Source organism: Heloderma suspectum, chromosome 5 (assembly GCF_057233095.1).
Source record: "Heloderma suspectum isolate Gila_16-S chromosome 5, 16-S_ref, whole genome shotgun sequence".
Lineage (NCBI taxonomy): Eukaryota > Metazoa > Chordata > Lepidosauria > Squamata > Helodermatidae > Heloderma > Heloderma suspectum.
In genome coordinates this window covers 9689805-9709953 of record NC_139462.1, presented here as the reverse complement: position 1 = coordinate 9709953, position 20149 = coordinate 9689805, and the positions used below count along the sequence as shown (strand labels likewise).

At 47.5% G+C, this 20149-nt stretch overlaps 1 protein-coding gene across 2 annotated transcripts in view; it reads left to right on the top strand.

Moving 5' to 3' along the window:
• The first annotated feature begins 741 nt into the window (after nt 1-741).
• The window catches only part of RNF24 (ring finger protein 24), a 94341-nt gene continuing 74933 nt past the window's right edge, over nt 742-20149 (top strand). Inside the window, exon 1 of one of the 2 annotated variants that reach the window (XM_084855341.1) lies at nt 742-874. The gene's annotated coding sequence lies outside the window, so the exon portion shown is untranslated. Of the gene's footprint in view, nt 875-1993; nt 19675-20149 lie in introns of those variants that run through there. The other variant, XM_084855340.1, reaches the window with a different exon arrangement.

Genomic DNA, 20149 nt, shown 5'->3' with positions numbered 1-20149 from the left:
GCGGTTCACATGTTTCTCTTGCAGTCTATAACAGATCCTGGACTACTGTAACATTTCTAACGGGGTAGCTGTGTTAGTGTATTGCAGCAAAGGTAACGACGTTTGTATTAAAAAGAAAGATTATTTATTTATTTATTTATTGCATTTATACCCCGCCTTTCTCCCTCTCACAAGGAACTCAAGGCAGCTTACATTATCCTCCTCCTCTCCGTTGTATCCTCACAACAACAACCCTGTGAGGTGGGTTGGGCTGAGCGTCTGTGACTGGCCCAAAGTCACCCAGTGAGCTTCCATGGCCGAGTGGGGACTAGAACCCGGATCTCCCGGCTCCCAGTCCGTCACTCTCACCAAAAAATCCAAGATCCTAAGATGGACAATACCAACCAAAATTCCACAAAAATGTGCAAGCTTTCGAGTTCTCCAGAACTCTTCATCAGGCTAGGGGGCACACATTTTTGGACCTTCCTGGTCCCCGTCCCATCCATCCCCTACTTGTTGCACTACCTAACCTGACAAAGAGTGGCACCTAAAGGACTAACAAAATTGTCTCCGGCATTAGTTTATGGCTCTGTGGTTGCTGCAACGCGGCGCCCCCAAAAATCAGCCACCGCCTCTGAGCGGCGAGCTATTGCTCAGCCGCCTGCGCAGTACTGCAAGGGAAGCCGCACGCCAGATTTGCCCCACGACGGGCAATGCTTGTGGGAGGGCTGGAGAAGCGGGGGGCGGAGTGCTCCACATCCGGGTTCCTTTCCCGCTGTTGTGTGTCTGTGTTCTAGCCTGGCATTGAGCGGCGCTTCTGGCTGTGAAGCGGCTGTCAACGTTCGGAGCTCCGCAGACCCTTCCGCCGGTGCAAAGACAGCAGCATCTCCACTGGGTGAGTAGCTGCTCTGTGTCCCCCTCCTCACTCTTCATCCTGGGGGGGCGGGGGAGGAAGAGAGAGAGGAATTGTTTCCAGCCTCTCATGCAAAATGCACGGGGAGGGGAGTTGTTTCCAGTCTCATGCAAAATTAGAGGTGTTGTGGGGGGAGAGGGATAATTTCCAGTCTCTCTCATTCAAATTGGGGCTGTGTGTGTGATTTATCCTTTATTAATTCATTTATTTCCCAGCCCCTGCTGGGTTGCATAGATCTAGAGCTGCCCTGCATATGTGACTTGCATCAACCTCCCCCACCCTGGCGCCCTCCAGATGGGTTGGAGTGCAACCCCCATCATCCCCAGAAGATGATGGGAATTGAAGCTCAACCCAGCTGGAGGGCGCCAGGGGTGGGGGTGGGGGGGCTGACTTGCAACAAAGAGAGGAAGAGGGGGAGTCGCTACCCCCCCGTCTCCTCTCCGTGCCCCCACTTATGGCATCTATGGGGCTTGGGGTGTGAAGGCACAGTGGGTGAGGCGGGGGGGGAGATCAAGAGAGGAGGAGGGCATCATCTTGGCCCTTCTCTGCTCCCCCCTCCTCAGGAAATGGGTACATGTCTGGGATGTCTTTGGTGCCAGACATTGAATGGTATGGGGGGGGGGGGTGAGGTTGTACTGCTAAAAACCAAACAGGGTGGCAGTTTCTGTGCGGCTCTGTGGGGCTTCAGAGAGGGGAGCCTTTAAACCCCCTAAAAGGGACAGAGCTTCTCTAGTGCTCCCTGGGTGGTCTCTTCTGCAGACTTCCATGTAAGCATGGGGCGGGAGGGGGGGAAGCTCTGTCCCTTTTAGGGTTGTGTGGGGAGGTCTCGGATCTATGGGAACTGGTGGGGATGTCTGCCAGGGAGCTTTCTTCATGTGGCATTCTGTGGGGGTGACGATGGGGCGGCAGGGATCTTGTTCCAGGGCTCTGTGGATGGTTTTCCATTGGGCACAGTAGAGCTGCGGGGAAGGGGTATCCTCTTCTGTGAGGCTGTGAGAGGAATGGGGGGGAGGGGCAGTTTTGAGGGTACCTGTGAAATTGGGGGGGCAGGGGGCCTTGTCCTAATATGCTCCCTGAGACTGTCTCGTTTTTTGTTCCATGGGGAGGTATATGGCTAGACGCGGGGGCCGGGGGACATTTGTGGGGCTCCTGTGGGATTGGGCCGGCCTCTGTCCTGTGGGGCGTTCCACCCCAGGCAGCTATATGGTCTTTCCTGTGGGGGCTCTACATTGATGGGGTGGTGTCTCTTGTGTAGCACTCTGTGGAGCCGGCATCTTTGGGACGGTGTCTGGGGTCTCCATGGGAAATGGCCCCTCTCCATCCTAGGCTCTCTGAAGGGCAGCGGGGTGCTTCGCTCCCTAGGGGATGCGTCACCACACGTGACCATATGGGGCTGCCGTGGGGTGCTGTTCCATGGCCCTGGGAGGGTGTGAGTCTGTGCATTCGGAAACAATGTGACGTCCCCTCGTTTAAATACCACGGCATCGGTCAGCCCTGTTTTCATGGGCATCTTGGAGAGGCTGGTTCAACCCATGTTGGATGTGGGGAAAAGGCCAGGTCCCCAAGCTGCTGTCCTAGTTTCTAATTCAGTCCTTGCTGTTTTATTTGGTGGGCATTGGCGGGGACGCAGTGCCCGCCCTCTGCTAGTTTGTATTGACCTAGGCAATGGGAAATGTGCGGGCACCACTGAGTGGCTATATGCATTCCCTCCGGGACTGAGACAGCTATTTCTGTATTGCAAAGGCAAAAGACCCTGATCTGTTGACGTGTACGTTCCTCTCTAAAGCATACAGGTCCAGACCTGCATCTTCCCAAAGAGACAGGATCCTGTGAGGAGGAGGACTAGCGGCACAGTTTCTTTGTGTGAAGGAAGTCACACAAGATTTATAAGGATGTCTCTTGCTTGTCTAGACATACAGAAGAAGTAGTTTTAGCTTCTCTTGCAGCTTCTCGGCTCATCCCCCCCCCCTCCCGCCACCCCTGCCCAAATAGCCTTTGATCAGAGCACGATCAAGCAAAGCGCTAGGATGGTGTAAAAATAAATAAATCGGTTGTGCTGAGGAAGAGTGACAGTCTGAAATCACAGAGTTTGGATTCCAAACAAAGAATAGGCAAAATGTAGAGAATAGAAATCTCTTAAGGGATATTTGTGGAGACTTTAAATAAAGCAGCTGGTTTTGTTAATGTCTGTTAACATTACAAGCCAATGTGGTTAGCTTGCCCCTTGATGCTGGCCTCTTCCACACCCTTTTGCAAATATCTTAGGAGGTGCCAAACCCATTACATCTGGTGTGTGTGTGTGTGTGTGTGTGTGTAAAGAACCTTTGGCAACAGACTTTGATTGCATATTGCTCTGGTTGGCTCCTCTCCCTCCTTCCCCTTTCCATTTGTAGTTTTGCATCGTTGCATGTTAAACGTGCTTAGCAACATGGCACCTGGCTCAGTAGCTCCTCTTGCAGGACTTCTTAAAAATGCAGTGCGCTTTCCTGCTGGCTTCATTGTCCTGGATTTGCGTTATGGTTTCAGCACTCTCACAGATTCCTCCCCTTTTGTCAAGTTTGCCCTTGTGTCTTTTTGCCTTTCTGTTTTGTAAGGCTTTCCTCCAGAAAGAGGAGGTTCCAGTACATTTACATAGCTGGGAATTTCTTTCAGAATATGACCTCGGCTGGGATGTCATTTTTTTAAGCAGATTTGTAGTTTCTCTAGGGGAGTTGTCCAAAAATGTCTAGCATCTTGATCAATTCCAGATCTCTCTCCTTTCCTCCTCGCTTACAACTGATTTTCTCTGCACACAACAACTGTGTTAATTTGAGACTAGGTATTTTGGTGAAATTAAACATTAATGCGTGTAGATGTGTAGCTGTTTTAACAGAGGTGGGTGAGTTAATTTTCAAACATCAGCCTTTTCTGAAGTGCTGTGTTTTGTTTTGTTTTTTAATAAGGGTCAATGTGAATTGCTGGATATTTACGCGGTGGACTCCTGTGAAATGGAGGAGTTCTGGACAGCTGGTGTAGTGTGGTAGCTAAAGAGACCATACTATGAATCCGGAAGTCCCTGGTTCAAATGTTGCTTCTACCAGAACTCACTAAGTTGCGTTAGGTTCATCCTCAGGTTTCCCCCCCCCCATCTACAATATAGAAGATAATACCGATTTACCTTATAGAGTGGTTGTATGGATTATACCTAGAAAATGCATATGAAGAGCTTTGAACATTTGAAAGAGGTACAAATGTTAAGTATTGTGGTTATTCTGAACTAAAGGAAATTTGGATTAGAGGACAACAATGCATTGGAGAGTTCTGCAAGTTGTATTGTGGGGGAGATTGGGATTTTACCCCCACCTTCTTGTTTGAACCCATCACATATTATTTTTTCAAAAAAAATGTCCCACCCTATCCTCTTGGTTCTAAGTGAGTAAAGGAATTTAAAATCCCCTAAATCTAGAGTGAGCAACTTGTGGCCCTCCAGATGTTTTGGCTTAAAATTCCCATCCGCCCTAGCCAGCATAGTCAATCATGGGAGGGGTCATGGGAGTTGTAGGGCAAAATATCCAGAGGGCTACAAGTCCCCCCCCACACACACACACAACTTAGATTGCTCTTCTAAGTCCCAATCAGTGCAGCAAAATATTGGAATGTTGCAAAGAGCTGTGAGGAGCATTAGGGTCAGTTGTGTTGTATGTCTGAGACCCTCTGATCCAAAGGAATTGGTGTGGAAGGTCTCACAGCTTTCCAGCTGGTATGAATGCATCCACTACATCTCTATGCGGCATGCAAAATAATCAGGTGTGATGCTCTACATACGTGTTTAGCATTACCTGCTATATGGGAGTGTCTTCAAAGGGTTTCCACCTGAAGTCCTTGTGAATATTGGGTTGCACTCATTCAGAGCATCCAAGCGACTTGCATTGTGGCAACGTGTGGTCCACGTGGCAGGTATGTGGGTGGCACGTTGATGCGGGTGCAGGGTGTAGCAATGCTGGTGTACAGACCTCTGCCTGGAGTGTAACTTTTCCCACAGGTACCACTTCCATCGTTCGGGCTAATGTCCTGAAGCCAAGGTGCTGCTCAGGTGAGGCTTGATCGCCAGATTTGGGCTTGAGAAAGAATACTCTTCCAGATCAAGTGGGTGCAAGTTTTGGCCTCATTGCAAACAGCACCACGTGCTAGCCTAAACTCGCCAGCTTGTTCTGCTAAATCAACCTTCCCCAACGTAGTGCCCTCCAAATGTGCTGGACTGTAACTCCTATAATCCCCAGCCAGCATGGCTGGGTATGATGATAGTTGTAGTACAACACATCTGGAGGATGCCAGGCTGTACTCAGTGCATTTTCCCCTGCCTGATCTGATCTGTCCTGGGCCTCTTCTGCTCTCTCTGCTTTTGGCACACTATAATCTGAATGATGGTGGCTAATCTATTAGGAATGTTTAGTTGCAGGGAATCCTGTCTCCGTGGAGAAGGCTGGAAAAGCTGACCTTCTCTCCCCTCTCAGCTGTGCGCTTATTGTGCTGTTGTGTTTTGCTTCAGCTTCTGTAGTCTACACAAACAGCAGACCACGTGGTAAAACTGTTCCTGGGCTGTACAACCTCAGGCCACAGGTGGGTTGGGGGATTGCATACCTTTTCCATATATTTTTTTAAAGTACTCCCTGCACCAAGAGAAGTAGAAAGTAGGGAGTTATAGCCTAGCTGTCTCCCTGAGATGCTAATTTGCTATATTTAGGGGAGGGGAAAGCGTTCAGTCATTTCCCCCCATTTGCAGTCTGAAGTGGTAGAGATGGATTAGACAGCAGATTGTCTGAGGTCTGTTTCTAAATGGATCCAGATTGAGCCCCTTGGAGGCACATGGTGATGCCATAATTACTGTGTTTTGCTGGCCAGAATCTTGCTGCTGCAGCCATGACTTCGGTGCGGGGACATGACTGCTACCATCTACACACACACACACACACACACACACACACACTTTCACTGCTTACTAGAAGTAAAGGGGTAGGTTCCACTCATAGCCTAAAGGCTAGACCAGGGTTTTGGGCCCTGGATGCTGCAGAGAGCCATGGGAGTTCAAGTTCACATGGATCCCAGTTTCCCAGAATGCACTGTGCATTGTGCTGAGACATGGGTAAAGTCTTTAGGGTGTTCCAGTTTCCTTTCTGTTTACAACAAGAATTGGTTACTCCTCTGACATGCATAAGATATTTTTGTGCAGGGCTGGCATAGAGGGTAGGCATGGCTGGGCACCTGCCAAGGGCCCACGTCCCAGCAGGGGCCCTCTGGCAAGAGTTCCCTGGAGTCACTCTTCCTCTTCACCACTGCAGCCTGCTTGTCCAGTTGCCACTCGCTCTGGCCCAGACAGCAGAGGTGGTGAGAAGGAGAAGGAGATGCCACTACATCCTTGCTTGCTGAGAAAGAGGATAAGGAGCAATAGCAGCTGGTGACAATGGCAGTGAGAAGGGAGACTCACTGAGGGAGAGGGCCCATGGAGGCTACCTTGCCCAAGGGCCCTCCAAAATCTGGACCCTGCACTGAATTTGTATCTTCTGACACCAACTCAATTCTGTTCTGGCCCCAACACTAGCAGCCTGTGGAAATCTTAGCCTCTGATTCTAAGCTAGGGATGTCAGAGAATTCCGCCATGGATCTCGGTGAGGCCGAATGCACTGGCATTCGGAAATCCCCCGAAATCCGTGGTGGAACGAAGCCCCCCGCCCCCCCCCCCAGGAAAGGCACCCGAAACGGAGCACTTACCTGCTGCCGCCATTCGCTTCTTCATTATAGCCGTGATAGGCTGTGTAAATAATTACGTAGCCTATCACGGCTAACGCAGGGACACCAAGTATTTACGTAGCCTATCACGGCAAACCCCCTCAAAAAACAGCGGATGCAAATGGTGGCGGCTACAGCAGCCGCCATTTGCGTCCCCCCTTTTTTTTTGCCATTTTAGCCTACGCAAATATTTACGTAGGCTATTATGGGGGGGGGGAAAGGGAACACAAATGGCATAGTGGCCACCATTTGCATTCCTTTTTTCCCCCGCCATAATAGCCTACGTAAATATTTACGTAGGCTAAAACGGCAAAAAAAAAGGGGACGCGAATGGCGGCCACTACGCCATTTGCGTTCCCCTTTTATTCGCCATAATAGCCTACGTAAATATTTACGTAGGCTAAAAGGGCGAAAAAAAGGGGAACGCAAATGGCGGCCGCCGTAGTTGCCGCCATTTGCATCCGCTGTTTTGTTTTTTGCTGTGATAGGCTACGTAAATATTTACGTAGCCTATACGGCAAAATACAGGGATGCAAATGGCGGCAGCTACAGCAGCCGCCATTTGCGTCCCTGCAGGCTGCCTAGCAGCCGGATGTCCGGCTGTGGGCGGCCCCGGCTGGCGGCTCTGCGGAATCTCCGTGGAGCGGAGCCGGACGGAGAGAATTTCGGGGGGAGGAACGGAGAGCCTCCCCCCCACCGCGAATGTCACCCTTCGAAAAGGTAAGTGACTTTCGTACATCCCTATTCTAAGCACATGAGTAAGTAATTTTCACTGGAATCTCTGAGGCTTATTTCCAACTAAATATGTTGAGGAAGGGACATAGCTCAGTGTTAGAGCATATGCTCTGCATGCAAAAGATCCCATATTTACATGATTTACGTATTTCCTCTGAACATGATGGGTAGGGATAACTCTGAGGCACAGACTATGTAAATTGTACCTTGGGTTACTTCCTTCTGCCCAGACTTCCCTTCCAGGACAGTTGAGGTTATTTGGCTACTCTTTGTGTGTGTGTGTGTGTGTGGTTGAGGAGCTGGGAAAAGGTCTCATATTTATCTTCTGCTCTTCCAGGTCAGGTTTGTGCCACCTTAGCTGCACCAGTTCTTTAGTCTTCCTGAACGCTTTCTCGGATCAGTCCAGCCAATCCCAAAGCTGTTGGGTAGATTTATTTGAGCAGGGGGTTGGACTCAATGGTCTTATAGGCCCCTTCCAAACCTACTATTCTGTGATTCTATGATTTATTTTATGTATTATTTCATTTATAACCCACCTTTTTTCCTCTTGCAAAGAACCCAAGGGAGCATACATGTTCCTCCTCCTCTCCATTTTATCCTCACAACAACCCTGTGAGGTAGGTTAGGCTGAGAGTCAGTGACTGGCCGAAATCCACCCAGTGAGCTTCATGGCTGAGAGGGGACTAGAACCCAGATCTCCTGAGTCCCAGTCCAACATTCTAACCACTGTACCACACTGGCTTATTTTGCCTGTTTCTTTTTCCTAGCTTATGCTGTCACAAGGCTGATAGGAACATAAGAAGAGCCATGCTGGATCAGACCAAGAGTCCATCTAGTCCAGCATTCTGTTCACACAGTGGCCAACCAGCTGTCGACCAGGAACCCACAAGCAGGGCATGAGCGCAACAGCACCCTCTTACCCATGTTCCCCAGCAACTGGTGTACATAGGCTCACTGCCACTGATACTGGAGGTAGCACATAGCCATCAAGACTAGTAGCCACTGATAGCCTTCTCCTCCAGGAATTTGTCCAACCCCCTTTTAAAGCCATCCAAACTGGTGGCCAGCACTACATCTTGTGGTAGCGAGTTCCATAGTTTAACTATGCGCGGTGTGAAGAAGTCCTTCCTTTTATCTGTCCTGAATCTCCCACCATTCAGCTTCATAGGATGACTCCAGGTTCTAGTATTACGAGGGAGGGAGACAAATATCTTCGTATCCACATTCTCCACACCATGTACTACTTGGTAGACCTCTCTCATGTCTCCCCTTACCCTCCATTTTTTCCAGGCTAAACAGTCCAGGCTGTTGTAACCTTCTCTCATAGGGGAGATGCTCCAGCCGCTTGATCATTTTAGTTGCCCTTTTCTGCACTTTTTCCAGCTCTACAATATATATATTTTTAGGTGTGATGACCAGGTTCTGTCCCAGCAGTGGTTACATGTTGGTATAGCAGTGTGGGCCAGGGAGTTGTGTGAAGTTCTCCTTGTGACTGATACCTTGCTCTGTCTACATTCTTTGTGTGTTTTGAGTTATAGGACGCGTTGGCGGCGTGTGCGCAAATCCATGGATCGGTTTAACACTTGCTGTGCACTGATGTACAACCAGACTGTGTGATCTGTGCCTCTTCTCCAGCAGCGAGGTCAGTTTGTATGTCAGCTGCCAGTGCCTGCATCTAAGCATGGATTTTTCACTATACTCCATCAGTTCTAGTGTTCTGGCCAGCAACTCTGGGTGTGAACTTCAACGTTGTGGTCATGTAGCGCTTATATGATGCCAGTTGCTATACTTGGGGCAATATAAGAATTAAGGAATGTGGCCATACCAGCAAATCTAATAAAATTAAGAGGGATGAGGGGGAGACTGTGCCAAACATCCATCAAGAAAAGGCGAGAAGTATTGTGAAGAAAATGTGAGAGTAAAAAAACCTTATTCATGTATTTATTTTATGATTACATTTATATCCTGTCTTTTTTCCTCCAAGGAGCCCAAGGCAGCTTGCATGATCTCCCTCCTCCTCTCCATTTTATCCTCACAACAATCCTGTGAGGTAGGTTAGGCTGAGAGTTAGTGACTGGCCCAAAGCCACCCAGTGAGCTTCATGACCGAGTGGGGACTGGAACCCGGGTCTCCCGAGTCCCAGTCCAACACTCTAACCAGTATACCACACTGGCTCGCTAAGATTAGTTTTCATTAATGTTAAAAAGAGAGAAGAAGAAGCCTATTGGATCAATGGCGGAAGAGCATTCCAGGAACATGGCACAGTGTAATAAAAATAACTCTTTAGATTTTTCCTCTAGCTTATAGCTAAAAATGTTCCTTAGGGGTGGGCAGAAGGTAGTCTGAGATCTATTGGTAGATCTCAGGGTGATTTACACTAGATAGGTAAGGATTTCTGAATTCGAGTTCAACAATAGCATCAACAAGATAATTCTCTCCCCCCCCCCCCCTGCACACACACACACATCTTTTTATATGCTGAAATGAAGGAAGTTTGGGGAAACCAGGAATGGATTATTCTGTGGAAAGACTGTGGGATCAGCTCAGTTGCGGTACTCAGAACATATTTCTGTGCTCTGCACCTGCTCAGGGGCACCACATCCTTTAATTCGAAGTGTATCCATTTTGCAGCTGGCTCCAGTTGGTGGATCTCAGAGTTCTAGTAAAACACAAAATAGACCCTGCAAGCATGAAGTCTACTCTTCCCTTCTTTAAATAGACATTGATGGCTGGTGGCTGCTTGCTATTGTACTTAACCCCACCTTCTTTTGCACAGGCTGGAGAGAAACACTAGCTGTAGAGAAACAACGAAGAGTCCTGTAGACTAACCCTTTTATTATGGCAAAGCTTTCGTTAGTCTTTAAGGTGCTTCAGGACTCCTTTCTGTAACAGACTAACATTGGCTTACCCCTCTGCAAGTTTGGATGTACGAATGTAGTCACTGAAGGAGACAGAAGTCTGGGTTTTTCAGCTGGGTTGGGCTCGGGACAAGGGTGAAAATAATTATTTGTGAAAATAATGCTATTTTATACGCAAGCATTGCCTATTTGCCTGTTCCCCTGTGGTTAACTTATAATGCTGTAAATAAACATATCCTTCAGCTATTGGGTGCCCCCAAAGAAATGTAACACACAAATAAAATCCTTTAAAACAACAACATAGGTCTTCAGTGTTCTCTCCTCACTAGGAATTGAAACCTGCAGAAAGTGCTCTGGAACGTCCTCCTGACCACAGGCAGCGTCAGCACTGGGTCCTTCCATGCGACGCCACTCCTGAAGAAGGGGTTGCAAGGTGTTTCTCCAGCTGTTAATTGCTGCAGCATCCAAAGATGCAGTCGGAACCATACATCTTGAGAAGGAAGTGGTGTATTGATTCATGTTGTGGTACATGAATGCTCTTCCCATTCTTGCTGAAGTATTGATAGTGTTAAATGGAGCTCATGTCCTGCTGTGGGGGGTATATTAAGGCGGGCACATCATAAAATCACACACAGGAACTGGTTGGCTTATCTTGAATGTTTATTTACAAAAGGTTCTAGGCCAGGTGCTGCCCTTATCTATGGCATTATACAGTCTATGGTACATAAAAGTTAACCTTTTCCCCTCAGGGGCTTAGAGGAAGAAGGGAATGGTTTGTAAAACACAGGAGGAGCATGAAAGACAACTAGAACATATGCTGTAACTCTCAAGGGAGTTTTTAAAAATTCCTACAAGTTCATTTCTCTAAGAATATAATATATTTACTTAGAAGATTTATATCCTGCCTTTTGACTGAATGATCCTGAAGGTGATTTACAATAGATTGTAGTAGGTGTGTATGTGGGTGCGAGAGACAGACAGACACGCATGTATGCACACCAGCAACCTTGATCCTTTGGCTGATGGATGGCATCAGAGTATGCTTCCCTTCAGTTCTGCAGTTCACCTCTTGCGATTGGGTTGATGATGTCATGGGATGTGATGCCATGGAATGTTTACAGGTATTCTAACTGAAGGAGAAAAGAGGCCAGTACAATTGGCACAGTTGCTACAAGAGAAACAGGCAGGATCTAGAGACACCAGAGGGGCTGAGTGCTGTAAAGGGAGCAAAGCGCCAGAGGTGCTGATGGCTGTGTAATAAAGGAGGAAGAGGGTCAAAGAGGTGCTAAGGGACATGGGGATGGGGAAATCTCAAACAGTGCCTAGGGACAAGGGGGTATCTCTGTGACTGATGTGAAGAGTAACAAACATAAATGAACAGCCCTGCTGGATCAAACCAAAGTCCTATCTAGTCTAGCATTCTGTTCCCATAGTGGCCAACCAGATGCCTATGGGAAGCCCACAAGCAGGACATGAGGACAATAGCTCATGCTCCCTAGGGACTGGTATCGAGAGTAATATCACGTCTGATACTGGGACTTCTTCACACAGCGCATAGTCAGACTATGGAATTCACTTCCACAAGATGCTGAACCTCTGTATGGTCAATACAGCCCTCCTCTCTGTACTTGAAAGCAGCATATCACAAGATGTCGTGATGGCTACCAATGTGGATGGCTTTAAAAGGGGGTTAGACAAATTCCTGGAGGAGAAGGCTATCAGTGGCTACTAGTTCTGATGGCTCCGTGCGACCTCCCGTATCAGAGGCAGTTTGCTGATGTACACCAGTTGCCGGGAAACATGGGCGGGAGGGTGCTGTTGCACTCATGCTTGTGGTTTTCTGGTCGAGAGCTGGCTGGCCACTGTGTGAATGAATGCTGGATTAGATGGACCCTTGGTCTGATCCAGCATGGCTCTTCCTACATTCTTATGATACATAGCCAGCAGGACTAGTAGCCACTGATTGCTAGCAAAGACATAAGGGGCTTGGAGGCAAAGAGCTTGTGGGCTTGAGAACTAAGAAACTAAAGAAGAAAGGTGAAGTAAATTTCACTTAATAATAATAATAATAATAATAATTAATTGGCACTTGACGAAACTGTTGGCTACAGATCTCTGGCTGCATAATATCTGCAATAGCCGTGAAGTCATTTGGGGACAGGAAACCCACTGAATGTAGCTCTGTCCCTGGCCAGACCCAGCTGGAAATTCGGAGTGGAAACCCAACAAAAACTTGAGCTTCCTAAAATGGCATTTAAAAGCATGAGTCTGACTTGCATCAACACCGACTTAGATGCAATGGTGCCACTCTGAAAGTGCTGGTGTGTCAAATGTTCCCACTTCAGCTTACAAAGAGGTGTGTTTACAAAGCTGTGTTCGAATGAGAGCTTTACAAATCCAACATATCAGCTCCTTTCAGCTCCTTTCCCTTGATTCCAAAGGCAAGAGTGTGTGTGTGTTCCTTGATTTAAAGAAGACTTCCCCAACCTGGTGCCCTCCAGATGTGCTGGACTACAATTCCTATCATCCACAGGCAGCATGGCCATTGGTCACCACATCTGAAAGGCACCAGGTTGGGGAAGGGTCCTTTATACCTGCTTTCACATCCATCTCTAACGATATTGCAGGAAAAATAAGATATAAATGAAGCAGGTGCAATTGCTAATCAGAATACACCATTTGGACCTGGAATCGGTGATTGTACAGTTCTTGTCAGATAAGTGAAAGGTTCATGAGGTCTTAAGCAAACTGAACTGCAAACAGAGATGGGCAAGCTGCCACAGAAACAGTCTCGTATGCTAATGCAGGAGTGCTTCGCAAGGTCAGGCACACACTTCGCACATATAATATCCCATGATCAGTCCCTGGAATTATGGGCAACAAGTGATGAGAGATCTCTGCTTGAGACTTTGGAAAGCCAATGCTTGTAAGACAATACTTTGGGTAAGATAGACCAATGGTGTCATTCAAGATAAGGTGTCGTATGTTTGTCTATATACAGTAGGTATTTTACTACGCTTTTCTACACAAGGCATTTATCATGCACTAGTCATTCTATACCCACGGTTGTATACAGGTTCTTTAGATGATGTCGTGACCCTCCAGTTCCACATCTGTGTCTAGCCAGCCCTTATGGCGAGTTTTTTTAGAGCAGGGAAATGCAGCATTTAATTGTGAAAGCAAAAGAAAGCAATTTCCTCTTGTGCATTTGCGATATTCCACTACACCATAGTGCCATCTAGAGGTTGTATAATGGAAAAGCAGGAAAGGAAATGCGCCTTGTGTAGTGCTCAGATTTTCACTCTGTGATGAAACCGGAAGTAAAGCCAGCCGATTAACATCCTCGCGTAGAAAAAGCTCCCAGTCTTCTTAGATCTTTCCTGGGAGGCGGGGGGTTGGCAATCTTTCCTGAGTGACCACATCTCCTTAGCACTGTCACCACTGCCCATTTGCTTTCCCCTCTCCCTCTGGGCCCAATCCATACCGCTACCCCAAAAGAGAGGGCAAAGCGAGACAAGGGAGAGCCAGTGTGTCTCAGACTAGTCTCCAGGAGACCAGAGTTTAAATTGTTGCTAGGTGAACTAGGGTCAGCTGCTATCTTTTAACCTGATCTACCTCACAGGGTGGTTGTGTGGCTAGCATTGGGGTGGGGAGAGCCATGTGTGGCTCCTCCCCGAGCTCTTTGGGTGGGATAAAAATGTAATAAACGAATTATCTGAGAAACCTTCATTGGCTCAGTTCATAGGACCCTTTGCTGTGGTTCTTTCATTTTGGCTTGTGCTGCTTAGGCAGAGTTTGCAGCCTGAAATAGGCAGAGCTCCCCTGTTGCCATAACGCCCCCCCCCCCCCACACACACACACACTTCGCAGCAGTCTCCAACTCTGGGGCGGGGTCATAATTTTTTCTCCAGTGGAAGCCAAAACTATAATGGATGGGACTGTGCAACTGCTCAAGAATGGTAGCAGCTCCATTGTGGTCACTAGATGTTTGTTGTGTTTAGCTCAGTGGCAGCAATTCAGTACTGGCTCTCTTGTTAAGCAGAATCAACGATGGCGGAAAGCTGGATGGGTGATAATATGGGAACAGTATCTACTGCCAGCTACAGATGTCACTTCTCTTGCTTTTAAAGGAAGTACCCGAGTTTAGTGGCAGAGCAACTACTTTGCACACAGAAGGTCCCAGGTTCAGTTCCCAGGTTCTTCAGCCAGGGCTAGGAAAGACCCCTCCCTGAAACCCTGGAGAGCCGTTGCTGCCAGCCAGTGTTGACAGTACTGGGCTAGATGGACCAGTGGTCTAGCTCAATATAAAGCAGCTTAGTTAGACCTGGAGGTTAGAAAAAGGCACTAACTGCCGAATGAACAGAATTATCATCCAGTTCCCAGACTCTGCTGTTTGCTCACCTGTTGATGTGACATAGGTAAAGTTCAGCCTTATCTTGACTTACTCTTTAAAAAAAATAAAACCATGTGAAAAATGCAGGTCAGTTCTTTATTTATGGTTGAGCAATGCCTGTACATTTTGGCCAGGATCCAAGGAGCTACTTCAGGTGTGCCTGGTGGAGTTCTGGACTTTATTTTTCTCTTTTGAATGGGAGTGTGAAGGTTTTGAGGCCTACAGAGGGAAAGGGAAAAACGATCAGTTTTAGTGGCCTGAGAGGTATCCCTGAGATGAGTAGCTTTATTTCCCCAGTTAAGTGTCATGTCTTCAGGTTTGAAACAGTACTTTCAGTTTTGAGGGAGGAGGGTATATAAAGAGTGCCAGTAAGAGCAGAGTCAGGGAGACAAGAGCTTGAAGAGGGAGCAGGAAGAAGCAGCCTGGAGAAGTCTAAGTACAGCTAGGGAAATGGAACTTGTGTTTTGCAACTTTTATTTTCTCTTAATGCCTTTTGTATCAGCTCTATTGTGCCAACACCTTTAGTTGTGATTTGATTGCTTAAATTTACCAGTAAACTGTTGTGTTTAAACCCTAAGTATCTGGTGTGTCAATCACCCCACGTCTACAACCTAAACCCCACGTTATTGGGAAGGGGAAGTTTAAAAGAGGGAAGGTGGGACTTTTAAGCAGGCAAGAGATCCTTAGGAGTTGCTCAGGGGGTCCAGGTCATAAGGGGAACTCCCTTTCCTTATCACAAGCTGTTTATGGAACTCTCTTTGGTTTCAAATCTGGTTTACCATCCAGCAAATCTATTTCAAGATGCAAGTCCAACTTCCTTTGGCCATGCAGAATGAATTGTGTGGTTCTTTAGATCCAGGCCATGGTGTGAAGAATCTTGACCTGTGTAATCAGTAGACGACAAGTGAACGAACAGACCTTCCCAGTACAATTTGAAATGCAGTTGTACCATTTGCTGTAACAGAGAATTGACCGGTAGCTTCCTCTTGCTCCTTACTGGAATCCTCAGTTCCACCATCCACCATGATGGTCAGTGAGCCCTGGTTGCCAGCCAGAATGTAATTGTCTGGCTGCTACTTGCTCATCCCTCATCTACCCACACCCCCTCTGGCTCCCACTTCCCTTAATTCCCTTCCTTACCCTCACTTGCCATACCTGTTTGGCCTTTCCCTGCTTTCCTCCAGCATCTGGCACCAGAGCTTTCTCCACCCTCTTGTTGTCTCTGAGAAAAGTAGATTTTCTGGACCACTGGTCTTCAGCAGGTGGATTGGGACCCACTACTGGGTTGCAGACTGACCTAAGGTGTGTTGCAACAGCAGCACTACCACTATACCAGCTATCCCCAACTTTGCGCCCTCCAGATGTGTTGGACTGCAATTCCCATCATTCCCAGCCAGCCTGGCCATTGGAGGGTACATCTGGAGGGCACCAGGTTGTGGGAAGGCTGCACTGTATAAATATTGTAAAAGATTAAGAAGCAGGTCCAAAGTGTCTTTCGACTCAGGGCCGGCGTCAAGGGTAGGCATGGTTGGGCAACTGCCGAGGGCCCACACGCCAGCAGGGACTCACTGAAAGGAGCCCCCTGGAGTTGCTCCTCCTCTTTCCCTTGGCATCCTGCTTGTTCACCTGCCTCTTGCTCTGGCCCAGACAGTAGCAGTGGTGAGGAGGAGGAGAAGCAGATGCCATGGCCCCCTTGCTCACTGGCTCTCTGCCTGTCGGGCAAACAAGTGGCAGCCATGAGGAGAAAGAGGTGGTGGAGCAACGGCAGCTGGTGATGCTGGTGGTGAGGAACTGGGCTCACTGAGGGAGGGGGCCACTTGAGGGTGTGTTGCCCAAGGGCCCTCTAAACCTGGAGCCAGCACTGTTTTGGCTAAAGGTGGGATCTGGATCTGAAGAGCTTGAAGGCCACAGTTCGAGACTGACAGTGTGATCTAAGGTTGCCAGCTGATAACATCAGCTTTGCAATCTTAAGGTACCCAGGCCCTTTTTTAAAAACAGGGCAAAATCCATGAAGATACTGTTTTTAACCCAGTTGCCTTCCTCTTAATTAGCTTGGCTCTGGAATAGCATTTTTGCATGTGAGGGAAACAGAAAATAACCAGTGGGACCTGTAATAAAATTTTGCATTGTGGAGTATCGTCTTGTTTCTCAGTGGGCCCATTTGGGCTACACTCTTGTCAGCACTCAGCAGTTGAATTCGCTATAAGAGGGAGTGATTCCCTCTTCCAAGGATACAGAGAAGCACTGACAACTTGGAACTGCTTCACACTGTCAGTTAGAGGGCATTTTTCCTCTCTGCTGTGCTCCTACCGCACGCATGCACACGCGTACACGTGAAGCAGCACATAATGTGTTTCTGTAGAGAGCCTGTGAATCTGCAGCATCAGCCTAAACCAGCCATGTACAAATCTGCCCCCAGTAACATAGCAACATCGGAGGCTGCCTTATCCTGAGTCAGACCCTTGGTCCGTCTAGCCCGGTACTGTCGACACGGACTGGCAGCAATGGCTGACCAGGATCTCAGGCTGGATTCTTTCCTAGCCCTACCTGGAGATGCCAGGAATTGAATATGGGACCTTCTGCAAGCAAAGCATGTGCCCTACCACAGAGCTTGGTTTTCTCTTCTCAGGGAAAACACTGGAGTTTGCAAGAAGTAGATAGCTACATCCAGTAAAGCGTTTCTCCTGCTGATGTGGTAGAAGAGGCTGTGCCAAACTTATCTCGACCAGAGTGAGTGATGGTACACCATGCACTCAGTCTCTCTCTCTCTCTCTCTCTCTCTGGATATGTGGTAGAGCCCTAGCCTAGGTTTACCTTGACTCTAGCCTTGCACATTATGCATAGCCAAGCCATTTGCCACATCAGTGGGGTAAAACAGAGGGGCTTATTGCAGCCACGTATATCGTGATTGTGATTGTCTAGTAAGAACCATATAGTATTGCTGAAGGATTTTATGATGGGGATGAATCATAGAACAGTAGGGTTGGAAGGGGCCTACAAGGCCATTGAGTCCAACCCCTGCTCAATGCAGGAATCCAAGTCAAAGTATCCCTGACAAGTGCCTGTCCAGCTTCATCTTGAATGCCTCCAGTGTGGGAGAGCCCACCACCTCCCTAGGTAATTGGTTCCATTGTCGTATTGCTCTAACAGTCAGGAAGTTTTTCCTGATGTTCAGCTGGAAAATGGCTTCCTGGAACATGAGCCCATTATTCCGGGTCCTGCATTCTGGGATGATCGAGAAGAGATGCTGGCCTTCCTCTCTGTGACAACCTCTCAAGTACTTAAACAGCGCTATCCTATCTCCCCTCAGTCTTCTCAAGGCTAAACATGACGCCTCACCTGCAGTGGTTGCTCAAGCTTCTCTGATGTCAGAGAGGGGTAATGTATGCACATTGGCTGAGCTGGGAATGCTCCTAAGAAAGGGTAGACGGAAGGGCCTGGAAAAGGAGGCAATACAAGAAATATGGAGCTAGGGAAGCAGCAACCTGGGAAGGAAGCAGGCCAGGGAAAAAAGGAAATGGGGCTTCCCTCTTTCATGAGTGCTGGGACTTAAGAGCTAGCCAGAGGAACAAGGAGAAGACTAGAAGGAGGAGACTTAGGTCTAGGTATCACTGAGGTGGCCAGTCTGTGCTTGGGTTGTACTACCCCAGGCTGGAGGCAGTGGCTCGCATGTCAGACTGCTCTGCCATACAAGAATATTAATTCCTCTGCATGTAGAAAACTAGCATATTAGGGAGAAAGTGCCTAGGCTCCCTGTCATGCTAGTTTTCTATGCACATGGGATTTTTTTGCACAGAGGAGCATTGCGTTATGGGATACTATACCTGCAGTCCTGAAGCATACAGCTTAGATATAGGTTGATCACCTTAATGAGAAGTAGACCTGAGAAAAGAAGGACAATTGGGAGCACAGAGAAGAGAGACGCAGATTGTCTAGCATTGATTTGGGTAAGCAATGAAATCTCTGGCTGCTTGCCCCGAGTAATGTATCTCAGTTATTAATTATGGAGTTGGAAAGTGGGTTAGTCATGCCTAATGGTCATTATGACCCCTATATACCCTATGCAGCAATTTCATTTTTCAAAATGGGAGAGGCTGTAGCTTAGCGGCCCATGTTTTGCATGCAGAAGGTCCCAGATTCAATCTCTGGCATTTCCAGCTAAAAGGCTCAGGAAAAAGACCTCTGCATCAATTTTGGTTTCTCTGCTTTTCTCATTTTTTGAAGCGTATGTTTGGTTCATCTTTGATATTTTTTTAAAGTTCACATGAACATTTGGATGCATTTTTGTGCACGTTTTTTCTGAATACATACATTTTTGTATGCACTTTTGCCGTATATACACGCCTTTTGCAAATAATTTTCCTAAGATGAAGCATTTTAATGTTATTTTCACTAATACATGCATTTTTGAATGCATTTTTTAATTGGAGAACTCCACTGCAAAATTAGGAGAAGTGTGAATTTGGAAGGATAATGTGTTTTGGTTTGCATATTGGTGCAAAATTAGGTAAGTTCATATTAAAATACAAGCCGAATGAATTTCTCCTCCATCCCTACTGGAAGCCCTGGGGTATTCTGCTAGTCTGATGAGCGTTGGACTAAATGGAACAACTGCCTGACCTGAGACAGAAAGAGAAGCTTCCTATGTTCTCAGACATGCATTTTTCCTTTCGTAGAAGATGTGCACAAATTTATTCCATATAGGTGGAATAAGGAATAGGAGGCCACCCTCGCCTGATCCATTTGCCATCCACCGTGGTGGGGGCCAGGGTTGTGTGTGTGGAAGCATTCAGCTGCATTTTCAGTGTTTGTTGTCAGCTCTTGTTTGGGTGGTGGTGTAGGCTTCCTGGCTGATCAAAGGCCGATGGAAGACCCACCCATCCTGTATCTGGTCGGCTGGCTCCAACCCCGGTGCTGAGCAGATGTGCCTGTCAGTTACAGCGCCTTTGCATCATCAGGATTCTTGTGGCCCATATTAATTTCCAGTCTTGTAGCAGTCTTGTAGCTTCTTGTGGCCAGTGGGATTTGGGGTTAGTAGAGCTCTTTCTTTGACTGCTGCTATTATTGTGTGCTTCTCTGTGGTCTTCCTGTTTGTTTTCGTTTTTTTAATCCTTACAGATGTCCATCTCCATACAGATGCCCAACTTGCTGTAAGTTGTAGCCCGATCTTTACCCAAATACAGGATTGCCTAAGCGAAAGGGTGAAGGAATCAATGCTGGGCGACCATGATTTCTGCTTCTGGTGTAATGGAAGCTTGGGGTTTGGGAGGCAGTTGGTTTAGAGAAATGAACAAACTTGCAAGCAGATGGTGTCATTGCAAAACTCTCTTGAGTTTTACATGCAAAAAATGGGAAAAAGAGTTTATGGGGGGTATCAGGTTGAGTTCTGTGGTGGTGTTTGCTGACTATTACACACAATGGAGAATAATTACGTCTCCTTGGATGCTTCTAGATGAGGCTTTTATGGGGCTATCTTTCATGACATTTGACAGGGGTTGAGTGGGG